Source organism: Cryptomeria japonica, chromosome 2 (assembly GCF_030272615.1).
Source record: "Cryptomeria japonica chromosome 2, Sugi_1.0, whole genome shotgun sequence".
Classification (NCBI taxonomy): domain Eukaryota; kingdom Viridiplantae; phylum Streptophyta; class Pinopsida; order Cupressales; family Cupressaceae; genus Cryptomeria; species Cryptomeria japonica.
In genome coordinates this window covers 473,526,741-473,549,845 of record NC_081406.1, presented here as the reverse complement: position 1 = coordinate 473,549,845, position 23,105 = coordinate 473,526,741, and positions in this window count along the sequence as shown.

Here is a 23,105-nt window from a genome sequence, read left to right as displayed (position 1 = left end):
TTCTCTTTTGATACACTCTGAGATGATCAAATGCCACTTGATGACGCTCATCCAACAATTCAAGCTCTTGCAGTCTAGATATTCTATAGTCCTCATTAGTAACAAGACCTTGCAAAGAAACTCTTAGAGATGGTATTTCCACCTCAATGGGTAATACTGCTTCGAACCCATACACCAAAGAAAAAGGTGTAGCCCTAGTAGGTGTTCTGATACTTGTTCTATAAGCCCACAAGGCAAGATTGAGCTGCAGATGCCAGTCATTTCCAGATTTATTGACTGTCCTATGTAAGATAGTCAATAGATTCTTGTTAGATGCTTCGACTTTTCCATTACCTTGAGGGTAGTATGCAGATGACCAGTGTTGTTTTATTTTGAATTTTTCACAAAGTTCATTTAGATCTTAGTTCTTGAACTATCCTCCATTGTCAGTTATAATGGATGAAGGTATACCATACCTGCAGATGATATAATTAAGAATAAATAGAGCTACTTGTTTACTGGTTTCTTTGATGAGCGGAACTGCTTCTACCCACTTAGTGAAGTACTCAGTGGCAGTGATAATGAATTTGTGTCCATTAGATGATGCAGGGTATATTTGGCCAATTAGGTCAAACACCCATTGTTGAAAGGGCCAGTGTGTCACAATGGGTATGCGATCTCTTGCTGGAGCATGGATAAGGTGCCCATGTAGTTGGCACTTTTCACAGGTTTTAGCAAATTTAATAGCTTCTTTCTCCATGTTTGGCCAGTAGTAGCCAGCCCTTAGTAGTTTTTGTGCTAAAGTTAGACCGTTCAAATGGGATCCACAAACACCTTTATGAACCTCGGATAATGCGTGTTGGGACTCCTCAGTTTCTAGACATCTAAGAAAAGTATTATCTAAACCTCGCCTGAATAGGTTGTTAGCAATGATGATGTACCGTGATGCATTTCAGATTAGGTTCCTTTTTTCATTTCGAGAAAGATTAGCAGGGACAACTTGGTTATGCAGGTAAGAGTAAATGTGGCTATAACGAGATGAGTCATGCCCAAAAATAGAACAGACCATCTGGGACTCAGGAGAATCATAGGAAGGATAATGTAAATTTTCCACCAAGAATTCAAAGCAAAAAATAGATTCTTGTAGTTGTGGTATAGATGCCAAAGTGGCTATTGCATCCGCTGCTCTATTTGCTGATCTGCTGAAATGATACGAAGGTAAAGTATTTCTTAAGATCATCTACCATTCTCTTATAAGGCATTAGTTTCTCATCTCTTGTCTGATATAGATCATTGATTTGGTTGATAATGAGTTGAGAATGTCCATAGATGTGTAATTCAACAATCTTCCACTTGATGGCCAGCTTGATCCCGTTTACCAAAGCTTCATATTCTACAATGTTGTTTGTGAAAGGGAAGAGAATATTGTAAGCTTTTGGAATTGAATATTTTTGGGGAGTAATAAAAAGTATTTCGGCACTAGAACCATGTTGAGTGAAAGACCCATCAAAGAACATCTTTCATGATTGTTGAGTAAGGTGCATGGTTGATTCATCCGGGAATTCTATATGCAGAGGTTCATTGTCTTCAAGTGGAGCATCAACAAGTTGGTCTGCAATAACCTATCCTTTGATGGCTTTATGTTCCACATATTCAATATCAAATTCTGTTAGAACCATGACCCATTTGGCTAGCCTTCTTGTAAGTGTTGCTTTACTGAGAAGATATTTGAGCGGATCTATCTTAGCTACCAGCTTAATAAAGTGTGCCAACATATAGTGCCTTAATTTTTGTGATGCAAAGACCAATGACAAACATGCTTTCTTATTATAGTGTAGTTCATTTCATAAGACACCAATGTTCTGTTGATGTAATATATAGCTCTCTCTTTTTTATTTTCATCTTGTGCCAGAAGTGCCCCCAGTGAAGTATCTGTAGCTGATACTTATAGAATCAATGGCTTACCTTGAATCGGTGGCATTAATATGGGTGGATTAGAAAGATAATCTTTTATTTGTTTTAAATGTTGTTCACAATCTTTATCCCACTTGTATTGAACTCCTTTCCTTAATACCTTTGTGAAGGGTTGAGCTTTGTCTGCTAGCTGAGATATAAAGCACCTTATTGACTAAAGACGATCCTGTAAACTTCTCATTTGATTAATATTCTTAGGCGGAGGCATTTCCATTATAGCTTGGACCTTTTCAGGGTCAACCTCAATTCCTTTCTTTGAAATTATGTAACCAAGCAATTTTCCTGATGTTACTCCAAATGTACACTTTTTAGGATTTAACTGGAGCTTGAATCTTTCCATTCTATCTAGTATGAGGCCTAGTTCTTGAATATGTGTAGATCTCTTCATGGTTTTTACTAGGGTGTCATCAACATAATCTTCCATGTTTTTATGCATCATATCGTGGAAGATAGTGGTTACTGCTCTTTGGTAAGTTGCTTCTGTGTTCTTTAGCCCAAACGACATAACATTCTAGCAGAAGGTTCCCCATGGACACGTGAAAGCTATCTTTTCTTGATCTTCAGGTGCTATCTTGATCTGATTGTAGCCAGAGAATCCATCCATTAATGAATAAAACTCATATCCAACAGTCATATCTACTATCGTGTCAATGTTGGGCAATGGAAAATCATCTTTTGGACATGCTTTGTTGAGATCCCTGAAGTCTGTGCAAACTCTAATAGATTTGTCTGCCTTTGATACAGGTACTATGTTTGATATCCATTCTGTGTAGTCTATATCTATGATAAATCCAGCTTTTAGCAATTTTTCTAGTTCAGTCTTGACTAGCAGTGCCACATGAGGATGCATCTTACAGAGTTTTTGCTTGACTAGTTTAACTCCTGGTGTAATAGAGAGATGATGCATGATGAGATCAGGATCTAGTCCTGGCATATCTGAGTATGTCTACGCAAAGTTGATCTTCTTTTCTAAAAAAAGGTTGCTGAAATCATTTCTTTCTCTTGATAGTGATTGAGCTAAATGAATGATATGTGGCATTTCTTGACTCCCAATGTTGACTGGGTGAGTTGGCTCAATCAATATAGAAGACCTCTCCTAGAAATGACTTGGTAGTATATCAAGTATCTCACCTTCAGGCGCCTCAGAGAGGTTTTCACCCTTAGGTACATCCTTTATTTTTACTATTTTTGATTTTGACACCGCCACAACGTGGTTTTTGCCATCACATCTCTTATTTTTCTTTTTTTGATTTTTATGACTGAGATACTTGATGTCTGTTTCAGTCATTTTCTTGCTTTTCTCACTAGTGGAAGAGTTCATTGGTTCCACTATATTAAGATAGCAGGCTAGTGTGTAGTCATTGGCGAAGGTGGGTATATTCAAGGGTTTGTTATAAAGAGTACAATCAATCAGTTTAGGATGTATTAAGGATAAGGTTTGAACAGGCTCAAGGGAGTTTACGGTACTATCATCATGGCTTCGGACTGACCAGTCAAGTTCCAAAAGACTACCTTGTGTATGTGTCTTGAGACCAGGAAGAGTTACAACATAATTATTGAAACTCATGTTAGTATTTATTGGACCTAATTCAACCGACCTACTTCTAGCGTTGTCACCTACTTCAGACTGGATTGCATACCATGTTGTGATTGTAATAGGGTCAATAGACAACATCTCAACATTCATGACAAAGTAGTCATAATGCGTTGTTGAATAATTGTTGTTATAAATAGAGCTCCTGTCTAAGTTATCAGAGTCATAAGATGAATTTTTTGACTCGTCTTCAAGTGGCTTAGTAAAAGTATATATAGTATCAATACCTACATCTTTGATGCTACAAGTTCCTTCGTGATTTGGTTCATTGATCACTTGTATTTGACACACTTGTGGACATAACCTTGATGGTTCTGTTAATCCCTATCATCTGTTCCATTCAGCTTCCTCTGGACTGATGACTGGTTCTGTTTCTATAGCTTCTAATTCTTCTTTTGTAGTTCCATATCTGATTTGTCCTATCTCAATAGAGGGAGAGTTAGTGGGTGAAGAAATTGCTTGTGTCCTTTCTTCCTCCAGTTGTTGTTCATAGTCTTCTTGTCTTTTTAGTCTAATTTCTTCCATTTCCCTTTGCATTTTTAGGCGTATCAGTGCTTGTGCATCATCTATGATATCACTAGATTCTTCAGGGGTTTCTGTAGTAGATGTATCTGAGAGGTGGTCTAGACCCCATTCATACTCATTTGAATCAGTTTTTGAATCATCTACTTGTTGTTTGCCAATATATGTTACCGGAATGTCTAGTGGTGCAAAAAATTCTTCGATTCTATATACTTCATCTCTCATATCCTCTGGGACCTCTACTTCCTGTGGTATTATAGCTGATATAATTAGAACTTGATTACCATTTGTTTCCTCTCTCTGGGTTGGCAATTCTTTTTGTTCATCGTTGCACTCTTCCTGAATTTGTTGAGTATTACTTTCTTGGATCATATCCCAGTCCAGCTTTATCATTGGCAAACTTAGTTTGTAACTGAATAGGTTCAACAATACCTTCTTGACATTTGCCTATAGGACCGATACCTAAATATCCCATGCGTTGAAGCAACTTATAGCCTGGACCATATTGTGTCGGGGAAATCTCACAATGTCGTATTTCTTTGTTTGCACTATCTTCTTTGAAAAGCGATTTGAGAACATCATCCTCTTCTATTTCATCTACAAGGGAAGTAGAGGACTGTATAAAGAGACCATCATAAATGACTTTTACAGTTGAAGTTTGTGGCTTCATAACCTCTGATGGTTTTCTCGACTGTCTTGGTGATGGAGGAAGAGACATTAGTGAGAGCATAGGCTTTATCTTGTTGCCATCCATGCCAGTGTTTATGATTTTCAATTTCTTTTCTAAATCTTTCAGCAAAGATTCTGAACTTTCAGCTGTAGAGGCTGCTCTATTATGACGAACAAAAGCATCAACACTCTGCGTTAATGCATTGCAGGTATAGCTTATATTGGCTAGACTACTGACTTCAACTCCATTATAAGGAAATTTCAAGCATTGATGATACAGACGATATTGTTTTCATTTCATGAATCCATGGCCTACCCAGTAAGATGTTGTATGAAAGATGAAGATCCATGACCTAAAAAATGACATCTCTTTCTATAGGTCCTACCCTATTTGGTAATAGTACTAGACCCTTAGAGGTTCTTTCTTCTTCATCATAAGCCTTGATTGTTATTTTCTTTGTTGGATCAATAATGTTTTCAGAAAATCTCAACTATGTTAGTAGATTGTAGGTACAAATATTCAACCCAACGCCTCCATCTATCAAAACACGTTTAACTCGGTGTTTATGGATCATAGCTTCAATGTGTAATGGCTAGTTATGCGGGTGACTCTGTGAGTTATCATCTTCTTCAGAGAAAGTGAGGTAATGAAGAGAAGTCAGGTGACCCACCATAGATTGAAACTGATCCACATCTAAATCTTTAGGGACACTAGTGGTGAGAAAAGCCTTGTCTAGGATCTCTCTATGAGCAAAAGAGATCTTAAGCAGTTCCAAAATGGAGATTTGAGCATTGGTTCTCTTTAATTGCTCAACAATACTATAACCAAGAGAAGATGATAAAGCCAGCTATTTTGATTTGGCTGTGATTGTGTTTGTTTGTCTATTTGGTAGATTTGATGTTGTTTGATCGAAAGTTGAGGAACTAGCTCCTTGGAGAGCAACCTTCTTTTGAGTGCGAGTCACAACATTAGTAGTTTGTGCTTGATTTTGTTTATCCTGGATTATGATTACATTGCAGTATTCAGGTTGGGAAGATTCAATCATGTTGATCACGTTATCATTGTTAGTGTAGGTATAATTGACTCTAGCTCCTCCCTTGGATTTTGAGGAATTTCCTTGTTCATAAGTCAGTAAGGGATCTTTAAAGGCCGTATGATCAACATTAGTCGCGTGATTTCCAACAATGATCTTGATAGCATCAATGCTTTCATATCGGAGTTTCATGCAGTTTTTTATGTTATGTCCCTTGTTCCGATGGTAGTCACAGTATTCGTTTTCTCTCCACCATTTGGGTTTAATTTCTGGGTCATATGGTCTAGAATTGTCTGGCAATGTTATCAGATTATTTGCCAATAAAGTTTTAAAAGTTGATTCATATGATTCATATAGAGGAGAAAAATCATGCTTAGGTTTTGAAAGCCAAGGATTTTCTTTAAACCATTCTCTTTCTTTCTTCAGAGGGTTTTCTACTGTAGTTTCAGCTGCCTTGAGTGCTTGCGTGCCACTAGCCAAGTTAAATATTGTGGATTTTGTTTTTTCTTTGAAAGTATCTACCACCCCATCATTAACAACATTTTTGTTGTTATCTTTGCCATATTTCCAGTATTTGCTCTTTTCTTTAGAACTAGAACCTTGCGATGTTTCTGTCCAAAGTGATATATCTCCCTTTTTATAAGCACATCTTCCATTCTGAGGGCATTATCTACCATTTTGTTGAATAAAGGATGTACTTGCATCTGGACACTGTATTTTAATTCAGAGATTAAGTTGTTGACAAAGATATCCATCTTCTCAAGATCTGGAATAGTCTGTGAATATCTAGAGAACATCTTTCTCCATCGTTGGAGAAAAGTGAGAAAGGGTTCTCCTGTCTTTTGTTTGGTATTGCAAAGCTCTATCATAGTAACTAGGTGATGAATGTTATAGGAGTATTGCTGTAGGAATAGTTGGATTAATTATTCAATTTTTTTATTCCCATAGGTAGACTTGAGAACCATTCCATAGCTTGCCCACCTAAACTTCTCGAGAAAAGGCGCATGAGATACGTTTGGTCATGCATGAACTCCATACATAAAGCACAAAATTCTCTGATATGATCTTGAGGGTCTGTATTCCCATCATATTTATCAAACTTAGTCATTTCTACTCTTGAGGGAAATGGAGGCATGTAAAGGTTTTTGTCAAATGGGAATGGGCATATTGTGTCCAGAGAATATTGTTTTGGTGATTTATCTTTGTTTTTTAGTTTTGTGACCTTAGTTTGTAACGCTTGCATTTGTTTGTTTAGCATTCCCAATGGTGTCTCTTCCTCTTTAGTGATGATGGCCTCCACATTATAACCAGTAGGAAGTTTGGCACCTTGCTTTTCTAATTCTAGGAAATAGTCTTCTTTTTGTCTAGCCATGATGACCTTCATCATTTTTCGGAACTCTTTATCATTTTGACATCTATGTATTTCAACCTCAGGAGGTTCAGGGATTTTAGATTCAGTTGATGAGGACTCATTGTCAGTGGCATGATTACTGAAGTTGTCATAAGTGTCTCGTTTACTAGCTTGTCTTTCTTGCCTTTCTCCAGACATGGTGGGAGATAGGGGTTGACCAAAGATTGGTAGATTGTAAACTGGTATTTGTGACGAGGATGATTTATTTGGAAAGAGGTTTTCTACAAAGAATGGATTGTCGTTTGATGAAAAGGGTGTTTCTTTTTCTTTGTTTGTTTTGCTACGAGAGTTTCTGGTTTGAACAAGCATTTGCAACTGTTAGGACTGAGAGCTAGACATGTTGTAGAAGTCAAGATCAAATTGTAGCTAGTTATTCATTTAACGTAGTGATTGAGAGAAGTTACTAAGATCTAGTCTGGTTTCAGGAATGATCTATCCTATGTAAGACATTATCTAAGTTAACTTAGGTTTTGATAAGATGTTGTTTGAACTAGCTTAAAGATGATCGATAAAATCATGCAATGCAATGACAGGGGTACACTATCAAGGTTGTTTATGCTCATGGGGATGATGACCAGTTTTATGGTCACTGTAGACTGATCTAGGTAGGTTTGACTGTTCTGGACTGACAAAATCAGAGATTTGTACGACAGGATTTCTAGGACCAGATGACAGTATAATAGTTCTAGGACGACAACAGTTTTGTTTTGTACGAGTTGCTGCCTAGTACCATATGATAGATGGGTATGTCTAGGATGACAAAATATTCAGTGCAATTACGTATCGTACGACATCGGATTTAGCTTTAGATGAAAAACTTCTGGGTTTCATACGATAGAGGATTGAGCTTAGACGACAAATAATCAGACTCGTACGACACAGGATATGGTGCAGGACAATAAATAATCAAGTTCATACGATTGTTAACAGGACAAAGACAAAAATTTTGAGTTTTTCAATAGCTGAGTATGACAACTAAGTATGACTAATTATGAGATGGACTGTTTTTTGACTAGGATAGACTAGTTTTGGATAAAATTTCGACTGAGGGTAGACTAGTTCTGACACAGACAGAGTTTATCACTGAGTTGTTGATTTGTTTTTTGCAGTTTTAGTATTCCAGTTTTAGTTTGAGGGATGAAAACATAGAAAACAAGCAATATGAATAGTAATTCCAATCACAACATGCAAACCCTATGGAAGTTGGCTTAGAGAAGAAAACCTTTGCTTGCTGACTTACGTACACACCCAATAGCTAATCAGAATATGGCCGCTGAGTCTCACGCAATGGATTTTCAATGCCATATTAGCCGACTCCAAACGCTAATGGGGGCACGATATGGCAAGTGTCTTGGGAGAGTTACTATCTCTCTTGCACAAAGATTATCAACCTTTCGGAGGTGAATCAGGTAGCTTCTAATTTTAATTGGATCTAGTAAGGGTTCGTTTGACGCGTCGAGGTATAAACTTAATTAAGAGGTCTCCCACCCTTGAAAACCAAGGATAAATATACTCGAAGATACTGAGGAGAGCTATTCCCGATCAATGTCATTGACTTGATTTTCATCAAATCACATTTATTTTATAGTGGGTTGGAGTACTTGGCATTTAGCCATTCCCACTTAGGTCATTCCCCTCACATCGACTGTAATGACTTTAAGAGTTTTTAAGCTCCTCACGAGGGCAGGCCTGCTAAAGATGTACAAATCTCAAACAAAGAAAAAGCCTCAAGAGTCTGGATTTCTGATTGTCTAGAAAAAGACAAGAGCATACTCTCCTACCTCTCAGAATTTTCTAAAAACACAAAATACAGATTTGTTCTTTAACCAGATAGCAATTTAGGTGCCTAAAAAAAAAGAATTTAAAGAATACACAATGTTTAGTTGATTCTCTTTAGGAAACTTGCAAAAACAACATATCAGTAGTCATGTTGTTTCATTCTTTGACAGGCGTATGTTTGATTGATAAATTCTTTGACAAGCATCCTGCAAGAAATTGGTTAAGCTGTGAAAATATCAGGCAGATAAAAGACGATTCAGGGTTAGCGTTAGCGTAATCAAAATTTGACAGAAAACCTGCAAAGTGAAACTTGTTTTAACCCAACAGAATACACCATCGTACGATAATTATCACAGAGTGAAACGAAAAAAGGCTTTTATCGTACGAGTTAGAACTAAGTATAGGATGACAGAAGATAAAATTAGATAATTAGAACAGAATGTCATACGACACCATTTTCTGATTCGTACGACAAATAAAAGGCTTCAACAAAATGTCGTACGATGCAGTAATACCACTCGTACAATATTTCACAGAGATTGTACTGACGAACCCTGCAAGATAAAAAAAAAAAATGATTTTGAGGCCGAGAAAGTAGTCTTTTGCCCCATGGCGGGCGCCAAAAATGTGTGTGTGAAAAATGGACCTGTATCTGTATCTGGAATACACAACACTTCAATTAAGTCATTAGATGCATGGTTAGTAAATCAATAATCAATGAATAATAAACCATTACAAAGCGACCTATTGCCTTCTAGCAGATGCGAGTTTAGATTGCTCTCAGATTGCTAAGCTATCCAGTAACTAGACAACACCTAAACGAAGGATTTTTAATCTATATGAGCATGAATATGAGCTAAATGGATGCAAGATTAATCTAACCTGATTTAAGCAATATATGAATATTTAAGCTAAATGATTTAAGCAATATGAAGTAACTAATATGCAATATCTCAATGCAAATTCTCAATGAACCTAGAGCAAAAACAACATAATAACAATATATTATCCAGGATTTTTGAATGAGAGATGAAAGCCTGAATTTATAGAAAATTCAGAAAGAAACCAATGGCTGAGATCAAATGATGATGAGCGGTCAAGATTTTCCAAGAGGAAGCACAATCCAGGTGAATTGATGTGATTGGATGCTTTTCTCGGTTTTAAAGGAAATTGAACTAAAATTAAGATAAAATCAGAAAAATTGATTTATTCTCTATTTCATTCAATTTCAATATTTAATTGTTTTTAATTGCTTTCTCTGAGATTATTTATCACTTTTTAGTTTGTTTTTTCAAGATTATCACCAATTGATTTCTTTTCTCATTTTTTAATTCTTTTTTGAAGATTTGTGCTCATAATTTCCAATTCATCTTTCTTGATTTGTTTCCTTTTTGAAGATTTATGGCAATTTTTATTTATTTTTCAAATTAATTCCTCTTTTTGATGATTTAATGGCAAATTGATTTATTTAATTAAATATGCTAGGATATTTAATAAAATAAATAAGATAATTGTTTAAAATGATTTACTTGGAATGATCAATTAATTAAATAAATATTTAATTAATATTGAGTGATTAATTTTGCCATGTGACATTTGATGATTAAAGAATTAATTATGTGCTCAAGATTCATTTAATTGCCTTTGATTAGGACCTTGGTGATGTTGTCGAGATTAGGGGCTCATAGTTTAGATGACCATTTTTAGGGTATTACACAAATATTTTTTAAAAATTTTGTTAAAATTACACAAACATAAAATAGACAAAAGAATATAAATTTTATTAGTTTACATTATTTCAAAATTCAAAACATATATTTCAATTTCTATTAATTTACTTTAAAAATTTGAGTGAACATTGACCATTTCCTTTATAAAAGTGTGACACAACTTTGTACTTTTACCTATATATACACATCTACACACACACACACACACATGTGTGTGTGTGTGTGTGTGTGTGTGTGAAAAGTAAATTTGCAATTTTATTTCTAAAGAAAGTTGATATACATATACCTGATATAAAAAATACATGGATACAAACAAGGTATTCATATTTATCTTCATTTTCAATATAATTGAAACATTTTAATAATGATTTATATAGGCATCATTAAATTATTCAGAAAACATCCATTATGTTATTCAAATGCAAGTTCTACATGAAACTATGTGGCATGTGAAACATTTATCCATCTTGCCCATTTTTTACCAAGTGGCTATATATCTTCTCCTTAACCATGTTCTTGCCTTTGACTCATACCTACACTTAGTCACACTTAGTCATGCATTAATAGATCATCTCTCAAAAGCATATATGCAACATAAACATATGGTAAGGAAAACATATTAATATCAAAATTTAATCATTTCTTTTTCATTTGCATTTAAAAATCATAATACTAACCCTAACATATTTAATCGTAAATTAGTAATCAAGGATGATTAAAAAATATTAAATCTAATTTATTTTATTTAATTAACCAAGCCAAAAGATGAGATGTGACATCCTTCTCCACTAGGAAAAGACATCATCTTTATGTCTTATTACACATGTAATGCCACACGAGGAACCCCAAAGGAAAACCATACAACTAAGCAAGTAAGAGTGAAATAAATTTTTTTAAAAAATTATAAATCACAATAAGTGCATTAATTACTACATTGCACAATAATAACACAAGCAGAAGACTAAAACCAAAATTCCTAAAGCGTTACCAACGAAGAATTAAACGAAAGGTTAAATTCCATAATTACGATTAATCCAATTAGCCATCATTTACTCATTCAACAATATGAACCATAAACATATAACAAATTACACCATTTAAAGATTGAAGTATTACAATATAATTTTCTCTTCAATAAAGCATTTGCACATAGCATAAGGAAAATTGATAAAATAACATCCAAAACTTAAGATTACATTGTTCATAAAATACACGGCTCTCAATAATACATGAACAACTTACAACACTACCAATTACAAGGTTACATAAATTCATTAATAAAAATGACCATATTGGTCTCCAAAGTATAATAATCTCCAACATGAGATAATGCATGAGTCACAAACCATAAGAACACCTGTGAAGCCAATCCTCTAAAAAAGGTATGAACAAGAACATTCAATGGGAAGTGGCACTACCACCCGACCATGTGATCCCAAAATAGAATCACCCCATCGTGCGAGGAGATAGCAGAGGACCGTCAAGCAAGCATATGAAATACATGGACGATGGTACAAGACGACTCCACAATAATCTAGGTGAACTCAACATCACAATACTCAAGTGACCCTAAAGAGAGAGTGTCATCGCATAGCTTATGATGGTTACCCTAGGTAGGCATCCATAGGTCGTGACCCCCATCTTGGGTTATCCTGGTAACCTTTTCTGAACCCCTAGTTCTATCTGTCTCATGTAGACCCTACCAACCCTTCATAAAGACAAGGTGGTCGGTTTGCCATTCCAGGCCTTCCCACTACATCTTGAGTCTATACGAGCACTCAACCATGCGTGGGGTATAATATTTTAATTAATATTAAAAACTACCCACCCCCTAATCAATTATTAGGTTATCACTTATTATTTGACTTTCGAGGGGTTATCCTGCCAACCACTTCGGGTGCGGCCCCCACTCGAAAGCCACTCTCTCATAGGATACTAAACGAACATGGTCACTCTATGAGGACCCTATGGTGAAACAGACAACCATAACACCACTATCAAAATACAGGTGGCCAAAACAAAGACCTACTAACCCCTGGTTAACCATAAGGAATAAGCACAACATGGTTAAGAGAACGAGGTCATAATACATCACTTGGTCAAGAGATACAAGATACGACACAATAGGATGACTAACAAAGATGAGAAATAACAACCAAATAAAGCCCTTATAAGAAAAGTTAAATTCACTAAGTCCGAGCACAGTCAATCTTTGAGAATAACAACATTATATACACTTGCAATTTCATCGTTTAAATTAATAAAACATCACCATGAAGATTACGAGAAATTCAAGCCATCATTGAACCAATAGGACTAGAAATCTAACTAATCATAAATAATTAATTTACCCCTTTTAACTTGAACCAACAAAAATCATAATAATTAAATGAACAAACACCCCAAAATAAATAATACATCTATTTTAAAGGCATCATTTAATTTATAAAGTAAACCATTTCATTAAACTATTAATAAATTAATAAAAAGTAATATATATAAATATATATATACAATAATAATTATTAACTATTAATAATTAACAAAACACTAAAATTATATTATTATTAATTATTAACTATTAATAATAACAAAGCACTAATGAGCCTATTAGGGAATGTAATATGCCTCACTCTCTGCATATTTCTCTAGATGAACATATGGCTCGGCAAGTTGAGAAGTTGCTTAATTCTAATAAGGATTTTGTGGAAGAAGAGGTCTCGGAAAAGGTTTTGTGTTCTATTGGAAATGACTTGGATTTAATCCATAAGAGTGTTAATTTCTCCTTCCTTAAATCCCTCCGAGGTCCCTATCAATGCCTCTTAGGATGCTCTTCAGGAAGTGGCCTTGTCTCACCGGTCAACTCCGACTAAAATGCCCATTAGATCCTCTATTGCCCAGGTTCAACTGAATTCCCCTAATGCTATAGTATCCTCGAGTAGGGGTAGACCTCCAAAGAATCATAAAACTCAGTTGGAAATTGATGCAGGTATTCAACAAGTTTTGTCGTCTTCCCCTGGTTTCAAGAAGGCTGCCATATTGTCCTTAGGGAATGAAAAAAGTAGTGGCTCTTTTAAAAAGAAAAAAAAGTGCGTTATCAGTCCTCCAATAACTAGATCTGTGGCGGTTAAGAGAAGCTTACATAAAAGTTTTGGGGAGAATTGTTCTTCTCCCATTAGAGAAAGAGGGGAGTGTCGACCTCCCCTTGAGATCAATGAAGATTATCTCTTGGAATGTTAGGGCCTTAAATGCCCCTAACAAGAGATGCTTGATCAAGTCTCAGTTAGACTTTGTTAAGTGGGACCTTGGTTTGCTTTAGGAGACTAAACTTTTGATGGAGAACTTGGATTTCATTTTTTCTTCCTAGAAAAAATGGAAGTTTTTATCTTGCCCGACTGCTGGGGCATCGGGTGGCCTAGCTATGTTATGGAATGATTCTGTAGTTGATATGAAATTGGTTGTGTCTGAGCCAAATTGGATGTTGTCATTAGTTTCTTACAAAGTTTCTAGTTTTAAAGTTTGGGTGTTTAACATTTATGCCCCCTCAAGTGTCTTGGCTAAATACAATATTTGGCAAGAACTCATTAGGGTATCATCCCCCCTTAGGAATTATTTTGTCATTTTTGGGGGAGATTTTAATGCTATTTTGGATGATAGTGAAAACTCAGAAGGGATTTGTCCAAATAAGAAGTCTATGGATGATTTTAATGCATTCACTTTTGATTTGTCCCTTTTTGATTGCAAGCCTAATAATGGTCTATTCACATGGACTAATATGAGGAAAAATTTCTCTCAGTTTGCGGAAAGATTGGACAGATTTTTACTCTCATCTAATTGGTTTGAGTCAGACATTGAGTTTTTCTCTTCCATCCTTCCTCTGTCTGGGTCGGATCATTTCCCGGTCTCTTTGACTGTTGTTAGGGATAGACCTTCCCACAAACTTCCTTTAAGTTCGAACCAATGTGGTTTAGGGATCCCTCTTTCCTTCCCCTCCTGCGACAATGGTGGGGAGAGGCCCCTTTCTTTAGAGGTTCTAGAACGTTCCAGTTGGTCAAGAAGATCAGTTTTTAAAAAAAATATATTAGGGGATGGAACTCCCTTCATTTCAAGAATATTTTTTAAGAAAAACAGAGTATTTTATATATGTTAGAGGTCTTGAATAGGCATGTTTTGCAGCATGGCTTGGGATCTAAGGTATTGGATGAAATCAGGTCTCTTAGGAGTGAATTAGAAGAAATCTTGGCTAGAGAATAGGTTTATTAAAGACAAAAATTTTGGGAGTTATGGCTAGCTGATGGGGACAAGAATACAAATTTTTTCCATGCTAGTACTAAAATGAAAAGGGCTAGGAGTAGGATTTCTTGTATTCAGGATTGTCAGGCGAATATTCTCTCTCAGGATGGGGATATCTCTAAGGAAGCTGTTAAGTTCTTTAAAAAATATTCTTTCATCTGAGAATATGGATGATTCTAACAATATCTCATATTTTATTCCCTCTCTTGTCTCTCCAGAGGATAATAGAATGTTAATGTCTCCTTTCTCAAAAGAAGAGGTTAAGGGGGCTGTTTTTGCTATGAATCCGGATAAGGCTCCTGGGCCTGATGGTTTTACTTCTTTGTTTTTCCAGAAATGTTGGGATTTTGTGGGTCAGGATGTCCTTTTGGCATTAGAGGAAGCCAGGAGAAATAGGTCTATCCTTAAAGAAATGAACACTACCTTAATTGTCATTTTACCTAAGAAGGAGGACCCTAAAACCTTCACAGATTTTCATCCTATAGCTTTATGTAACACCATTTATAAGATATTTTCCAAAGTAATTGCTATGAGGTTGCCCAATCTTTTAAATAGAATAATCTCCCTTGAGCAAGGAGGTTTTGTTCCACAAAAGGAAACTCCTGAAGGGGCTATAGTTGCTCATGAGATCTTACATTCGATCTCAGCCCAAAAATACCCTGCCATGATCCTTAAGTTAGACATGATGAAAGCCTATGACAGGGTTGAGTGGAATGCATTAAAAATTGTCTTGTTAAGGTTGGGTTTCTCCCTGGCTTGGATAAAATGGATTATGGCTTGTATTTCCTCGACAAGATTCTCAGTTCTTATTAATGGGTCCCCTTGTGGTTTCTTTCACTCTTCTAGAGGATTAAGGCAAGGGGATCCACTTTCACCTTTTTATTTATCTAATTAGCTGAAGCTCTGAGTCGGGCAATTTGTTTAGCTCGTGAGAATGGGTTATGGAAGGGTATCAAAATTCAGAATTTTGATCAGAGGATTTCCCATTGCCTTTTTGCTGATGACACCCTCTTATTTGGTTGTGCAACCTTTAAGGAGGCTCGAGTTATAGATCAAGTGATCAGGAATTATGTAGCTTTTTCGGGGCAGAAGGTCAACAAGGAAAAATATAAGATCTTCTTCTTAAACACTCACTCCTTGCTCCAGGACAAGCTTCAAAACTTTTGGGGTTTCCAACTTGGGGATCTCCCTTGCACCTACCTAGGAGTTCCCTTTTTTTCTAATAAGGTTAAGGCAAGTTTTTGGGATAAAGTAGTTTTAGGGGTGTCTAAGAAAATCTTGGCATGGAACCACAAATGGCTCACCATGGCTGGGAAAATTGTGTTGATTAAGTCTGTATTGAATGTGGTGCCAATTTACTTAATGTCAATTCTAAAAGCTCCAAAGGCTGTTATTGTCAGTTTAAAGGATACTCTAAGGTCTTTTCTTTTGAATAATAATAGGGATGGAAAATCTAGGATCCCCTTGTTAGCTTGGGACAAGGTTTGTCTTCCTAAAGAACCTGGGGGGGCTGGAATTCATTGTTTGGAAAATCAAAATTTGGCCCTAGGGGTCAAGTTAGTATGGAAATTGTATGATAATCCAACGTCCCTTTGGGCTAGAATCATGTTTGCCAAGTATCTTTCTAATGGATCTAGGGAGTCTATTTTTCAGGCCTTGACTCTGCCTCAGGGGTTGGCTATTTGGAATTTCATGGGAAAATGTAGAAGTGTCTTGTTGCCACATCTTTCTTGGGTTGTGCATAATGGTTCGAAAATTAGATTTTGGGATGATGCTTGGAATGGTTACTGTCCTATGGATTCTATTAGGGATTGGTCTCCCTTGAAATCAATACTTCTAGATAAATGGGGGGTCTATTTATTGGACTACTTTAATATAGTTCATAATGGACACATGGTGTTGGCTAAATGGAAACTGATTGAGTTTCTTCCTGTTAGTCCTAGCCTGAAAGCATATTTTTGTTCAACTCTTAAAGATAGAATCATCATCTTGTCTGGGAAGGAAGATGAGATGATTTGGACTAAAAATTCATCTGGAAAATACTCAGTTAAAGATGGGTACAATTCTCTTATGCCGGCTAAGGATCCCTCTTCTTGGCCTTACAAATTATTCCGGCATCCAGCATGTCTCCCGAAGGCTGGATCTTTTGCTTGGCTTGTTGTTCAAGACAGGGTTCTTACTAGGATGAGACTAGATAGGATGGGTTTATCTGTTGTTTTCCCTTGTGTTTTGTGCAATTAGAAATTGGAATCAGCCTCTCATCTTTTCCTTCATAGTGATTTTGCTCTAGGATGTTGGAATTGGCTTTTCAAGAAGCTAGGTCTGTCTTTTGTTATTAGCGGGGATCTTCTCTCTCACTTCAAAGCTTGGCCTTTTTTGTTTTCCTCTTCCTTTTATGCCTGTCTTTGGGTCCCAGCTCCATCGATTATTGTTTGGAACAAATGGTTAGAGCATAATAATAGGATCTTTAAAAAGTCATCTTCTTTGCTCTCTGATATATTAGTCAAGATAGAGGCTTCTATCTCGGAGGTGGCCTTGTCATATATTCATAAGAATTTATAAAACTTGACTTCTTTTTCCCATTGGGATGGTATGATCACAAGGACATGGAAATCTCTATCTAGCATCCCTTCTCATGGGTCAGTTGCAAAGGGCCTGGCTAATAGAAATAAGAGATTTGTGGCCAGTTGGGCTCCTCCTCCTCTGGGTCATTTCAAACTCCATTTTGATGGTGCTTCTAGGGGGAATCTAGGTCTGGCTGGGGCTGGTATGGCCATTTTTTTTTATCATAATGCAGTCTTAATAGCTGCTCAATGTCATGCCCTTGGGTCTCAATCAAACAATTTTGCTGAATGTCAAGCTCTGTCACTTGGAATTGATTTGGCTATTTCCCTTGGGATCAAACACCTTTCCATCCAGCGGGATTCAATGGTAGTTATTCAAAATGTGTTGAACTGCAAAAGTAATTGTTGGCATTTGAAGTACTTAATTGATCACATTTTGGAGAAATTATCCTTCTTTGATACTTATGTATTTTCTCATTGTTTTCAAGAATTAAATAAACTTGCAGATTTCCTGGCAAATTTGGCTATTGACTCGGCTGCTATTTATATGAATGTAGCAGTATGTGACATTCCTAAAGACATCCTCCTCGGGTATATGACTAATCCCAATGATTAAGCTATTCATCTTGAGTTATTATCTTCATTTCTTATTTGAAGTATACATATTATCCTCTCCTCAGTTTCAGTTTGTATCTGTTCTTCATGTGTTGATAGGAGGCTTTTATTTCTATCTGCCTATGGAGTATTTTTACACTTCTGCATTTGGGTTAGATGTTAATGTGTGTACTTCTTGAGGTTTGGAGAGGCAATTCAATTTTGAGTTATTCTTCATTTCTTATTGAAGCATACATATTATCCTCTCCTCAGCTCAATTTGTATATGTTCTTCATGTGTTGTTAGGAGGCTTGTATTTCTATCAGCATTTGGAGTATTTTTACACTTCTGCATCTGGCTTAGATGTTAATATGAGTATTTTTCTTGAGGTTTGGAGAAGTAATATGTAGGTGGTAGTTCATTTCAACCGCTTTTTCTTGTTATGGTTACATGCTTACGGATCGACTTAATTACATGGACAGGAAATTAAATTACATCATTTATTTTCCTTCATTGCTTGAGATATACATGTCATCCTCCTCTTGGTTCAAGATTATATTTACATCACATGTGTGAATTAGCTGGTTCATGTTGTTTGTTTACATATGGTGTGGTGGTAAAATTGATTCGAGCAGAAGGATGGGGTGTATATCCCGGGTGCTACGGGTTAAATGGTTTTTATTTTGTAGATTATGGAAGCTTTCTCTAATGTTTCAAATGCAGATTTCCTTAAGATTTGTTTTTTGATGTTGATTTGACTTTATGTCTTGTCACTAATATCATCATTAATATCATGTTTAGGATGTGGCATGTATGTTTTGTGCAGTCCTTATCTTTAGTACTTCATTATTTGTTCTCATGCTTTCATCTTCTTAAGCCGTCGGTACATTCCTAAGGTTTTATTTTTTGATGTAAATATCATTATGTTGGCCGCCTTGTGCTCATCTGGGTCTATTAGATTTGGCTTACAGATGATAAATTTTTTAGCTATTGGTATCCTTACTTGCAGGAGAGTCATTTATGGGTTTTAGTTGAAGGCTTTTAATTTCGTGCGAATTGATTCAAGCATGCTTGACATGGTTTTTTTTCAATATCCTTATGGGAAAATCAGGACAGTTTCTCTTTCAAATACATTTCTTTTCTGTCATTTTCATAATCAGTTTTTGTTTTCTTTCTGGCTTTCGGTGTCCTCCATACTGCAAATGCCTTCCTCTCTGCCATTGGGAGTTTATAGAGTGGTTTTAGAAGCTTGATCATTGGGGGAAGAAAATGCAATTGTGGATAATTCTATTAAACTTGGCAAGATTTTCAACCTGTTTTCTCCCGCGGTGGACTTTGAGATTTGCAGGCTTTTGTGTTGTCGGTGGTTACAAGTTGGTCATCAAATTTTGTATGATGAGCTTCTTTCTTGTTTTCTTACTATTTGTTTTGATGTTCTGCTTGATATGGATTTGGTTTGCCTCTTGGTATCCACGTTTGTCTTTCTGATAGTGTGCAATTGGGAGATGGTCTCTTTTGCATTGGCTAGTTATCGGTTTGATATGGGCTCTTTTTATTATGAGGGTTTTCTTCCTCACCATGAGATTTTGGCTAATGGCTGGTCTGGTCATTTGCTTCATTAGTTATGTATGGGATTGATTTGCGATTCCTTGGAAAACACTAGAGCCTCTATGGATTTTTTGTTGTATTTGGCTCCTGATCAATATGTGGATAAAGCATGGGTTGTGTTTCAGGCTTTGCATTCATTAATCTCTTTGGGCTTTCTGTGCTCTGCTCCTGCTTGCATGGCATTCCCTATAAGGGTGATTCCACCTTCGTTCTCATCTCATGAGCCACCAGAAGAGAGTTCTAGTTCCTGGTTCTTGGATAACTAACATATTTTCTCTATTGTAGCTGGTGGTATGGTTTTTTGCAGGTATGAAAGATACATGGCTCCTTTTTTGCTCGAAATGGTTAGCTATGGTTCTGACAGAGAATTTTCTCTCATTCATTTGCCCTGTGGTTCTTCATGTCCATCTCTTATTCGGTTGGGTTATTCTAGTTGAAAGTTGTCTTATGTGACTTTTGTAAAAATAGTAGAAATAGGAGGGTGGGGGTTTCGTCAACATATATGTTGTAAGGGTACTATATAGTTCTGTTACGTTTTAAAATGGCTACAACCAGAGGTTTTCTTGCGGGTTCTTTCCTGTCGGTATGCCACATCTGAACCCGATGTAAACTCTTTTTTCATTAATAGACAAGTTCAGTGGATAGTCTACTTTTATTTAAAAAAATAAAATAACAAAGCACTAATATTATATTAATATTTTTTTTTAAATATATAATTTTTTTTTTTAAATAATTAAAAAAACCAAAATGCTCCATGGTGGGTCCACAGGCCCAGCCTGCTACCACATACATGTGGTAGCAATGCGAGCTGTTGGGGTTGCGTGGCTGGGTCGAGCCTAGCTCCCCGCCATGCATCCCTTAATAATAATTTTTTTTTATATAAACTATAATAAAAAGAAGATTTTCATTTAATCTTTTTGCTATTTTTTAAAAAATCTTTGCAACAAAATAGAGAGCAACAGATATGCTTTTTTTTTTTTTAAATTTCTTTCCCCAAACAAGATTTTTGGTAAACCAAATGAAATAACAAGGCCCAAATCAAAATCTGGGCAAATTTAAAGAGAAATAAACAGAAATAGAGAGAATTAAATCAATTCCTACATTTCTTCACACACGGGGAGAATTTTTGGATCAAACAAAGAGGGCAAAATTGACAAAATTTTGCTTGCATAACCCCCAAATTTGGACAAATAGAAACTTGCAAACACTCAGAAAACAAATTCCATTCCATACTACACCAATAAAGGATATAATCAAAAACCAAATTTTTGCAAGAACTTGAAATACACAGCCAACAGAAAATTGGAAAAACTCTTCAACAAAACAAATTGAAATGAAATTTGATTGAATCCAATAGAAAACTACTCCATTTTCCAAAACAAGCTTCCAATAAGAGTCTCCAACAAGATTTCACAAATTTAAATCAAACACACAAGAAGAAAGATCAACATTCAATTTTTTTTTTATTGAAACATAAGACGAAAACTACCCAACCTGTAAAGCAATCCAGGAAGCAAATTTGTGGAAGAGCTTCAACCTTGCATACAAATTCCAAATCCAGGATCCTCCTTCCAAATGGATTTTCAAATTTTGCATTCCAAAAATCCTCCTCTCTTCCCGTGAACTCACATTCAATAAAGCCAAAAATATTTCAACCTAAACTTTTTAGGTTAAAATTTTTTTCCAACCAGTAAGAATAAACTATTTAAAAAGTAAAAGAAATCTGATTTTATTTTTTTATGACACAGTCCCTTTTTGAACAAAATAAAATCTAAAAGTTAAATTAAAAAAAGGTAAAAGGGAATGCCTTTATTTATTTTTCATTTTCTTTTCCCATGAGACTTTAACTCAACATAAGCATTTAAAATTTAAATAGTAAAACATTTACTTATTTCTCTTTCAAATAATTTAATACAACTATAACACAATATATTAAGCAAATTTAACCATTTAAATCTAAAAACTCATTTATTAAATTAAATGGATGGATAAACTCAAGAGCATATTAAATAACTAATTAAGCCAACATAATAACATCATTCACTCAATTTTAATAACTGTTCAAATAATCGAAAGCACACAAAACGAGGAATGATCAAACGATGACTCACAAAATGAAAATACCAAAGCACTATTACTCGCATACCGGACAAACGGGAAAGACGACCGACTGACAACACTCACATGAGTGTAACTGTAGTCAAGTTAGGGTCCAACAACTATCTCCTCCACTCCCATCAGACAAATAAGGCACACTCAGACCTGTGAAACTAGGTGGAGTCGATACCCCGTACCTACCCGATACTTGTACCTGCAATGTCCTGCATCAACGAACCACATGTGCATATAGACAAATGCATAAATAGACACAACACACACACCAATGAAGGAGAATCATGGCATTCTTTGTCCCACCAGAGTGAGTGAAGGAAAATCATCCCCTCGCATCTCATACACTTGCAACATGAAACATACAAATAACGCATCGCACATATAAAGTAAATGTGTTAGTCCATGTCAGTAATCCATAAAATCACATTTAACATAAGTAATGAAATATTGCATGAAAGCATACACTACATATCAAGTTAAAGCATGTAATAACATCGCATAAAGTCTGAATAAAGTATAACAATAATGTATCCACTGAACAATCAATTGAAGTCAAACATAAGTCCAAAAAGAGTTTGATCGAGAAGGGATACTACAACACACACAAGGATAGTTAGAGCATCACACTGTAAAAATCAAATCAACACACTATGAAACCAAAACATCACACCAGAACAAATATAGCATCTCAAAAACTAGTTCTTCAATTAAGGAAAAGATTTGTCTATCGCCTCTACATCCTCCCAAGTGACACTATCCTTTGAATATTAGTACCATTGGACCTTATATTGCTCAACATCTCTATTACACAACTTGAGGTTACACCTATCAATGATGCAGATGGGCTCCACTAGCACCACCCTTGGATACTAAACCTATAAAGTATGTCAATAAAGTATGTGTGAGGTGTTATTATTATATGGCTTATGCATTGATACATGAAAAAAATTATGGATTTGAGAAAGAGTAGATAGTATGTCAAGTCTATATGCAACTAGGTTGATCACTTCCAAAAAATCAAACAAACCCACAAATCTTGGAAGAAGTTTGGATGATTTGCCAAATGTTATGGATCTCTTATGTGGATTAACTCTAAAAAATACTTTGTCTCCCACTAAAAACTGTTGGAAATTCCTATTCTTATTCACATAGCTCTTCTATTTGTCAATTATCTATTTTAATATTTCCTTAATAACTCTCATATGATCATCCATCTCTCTAAGCATATTGGGACCTATCATG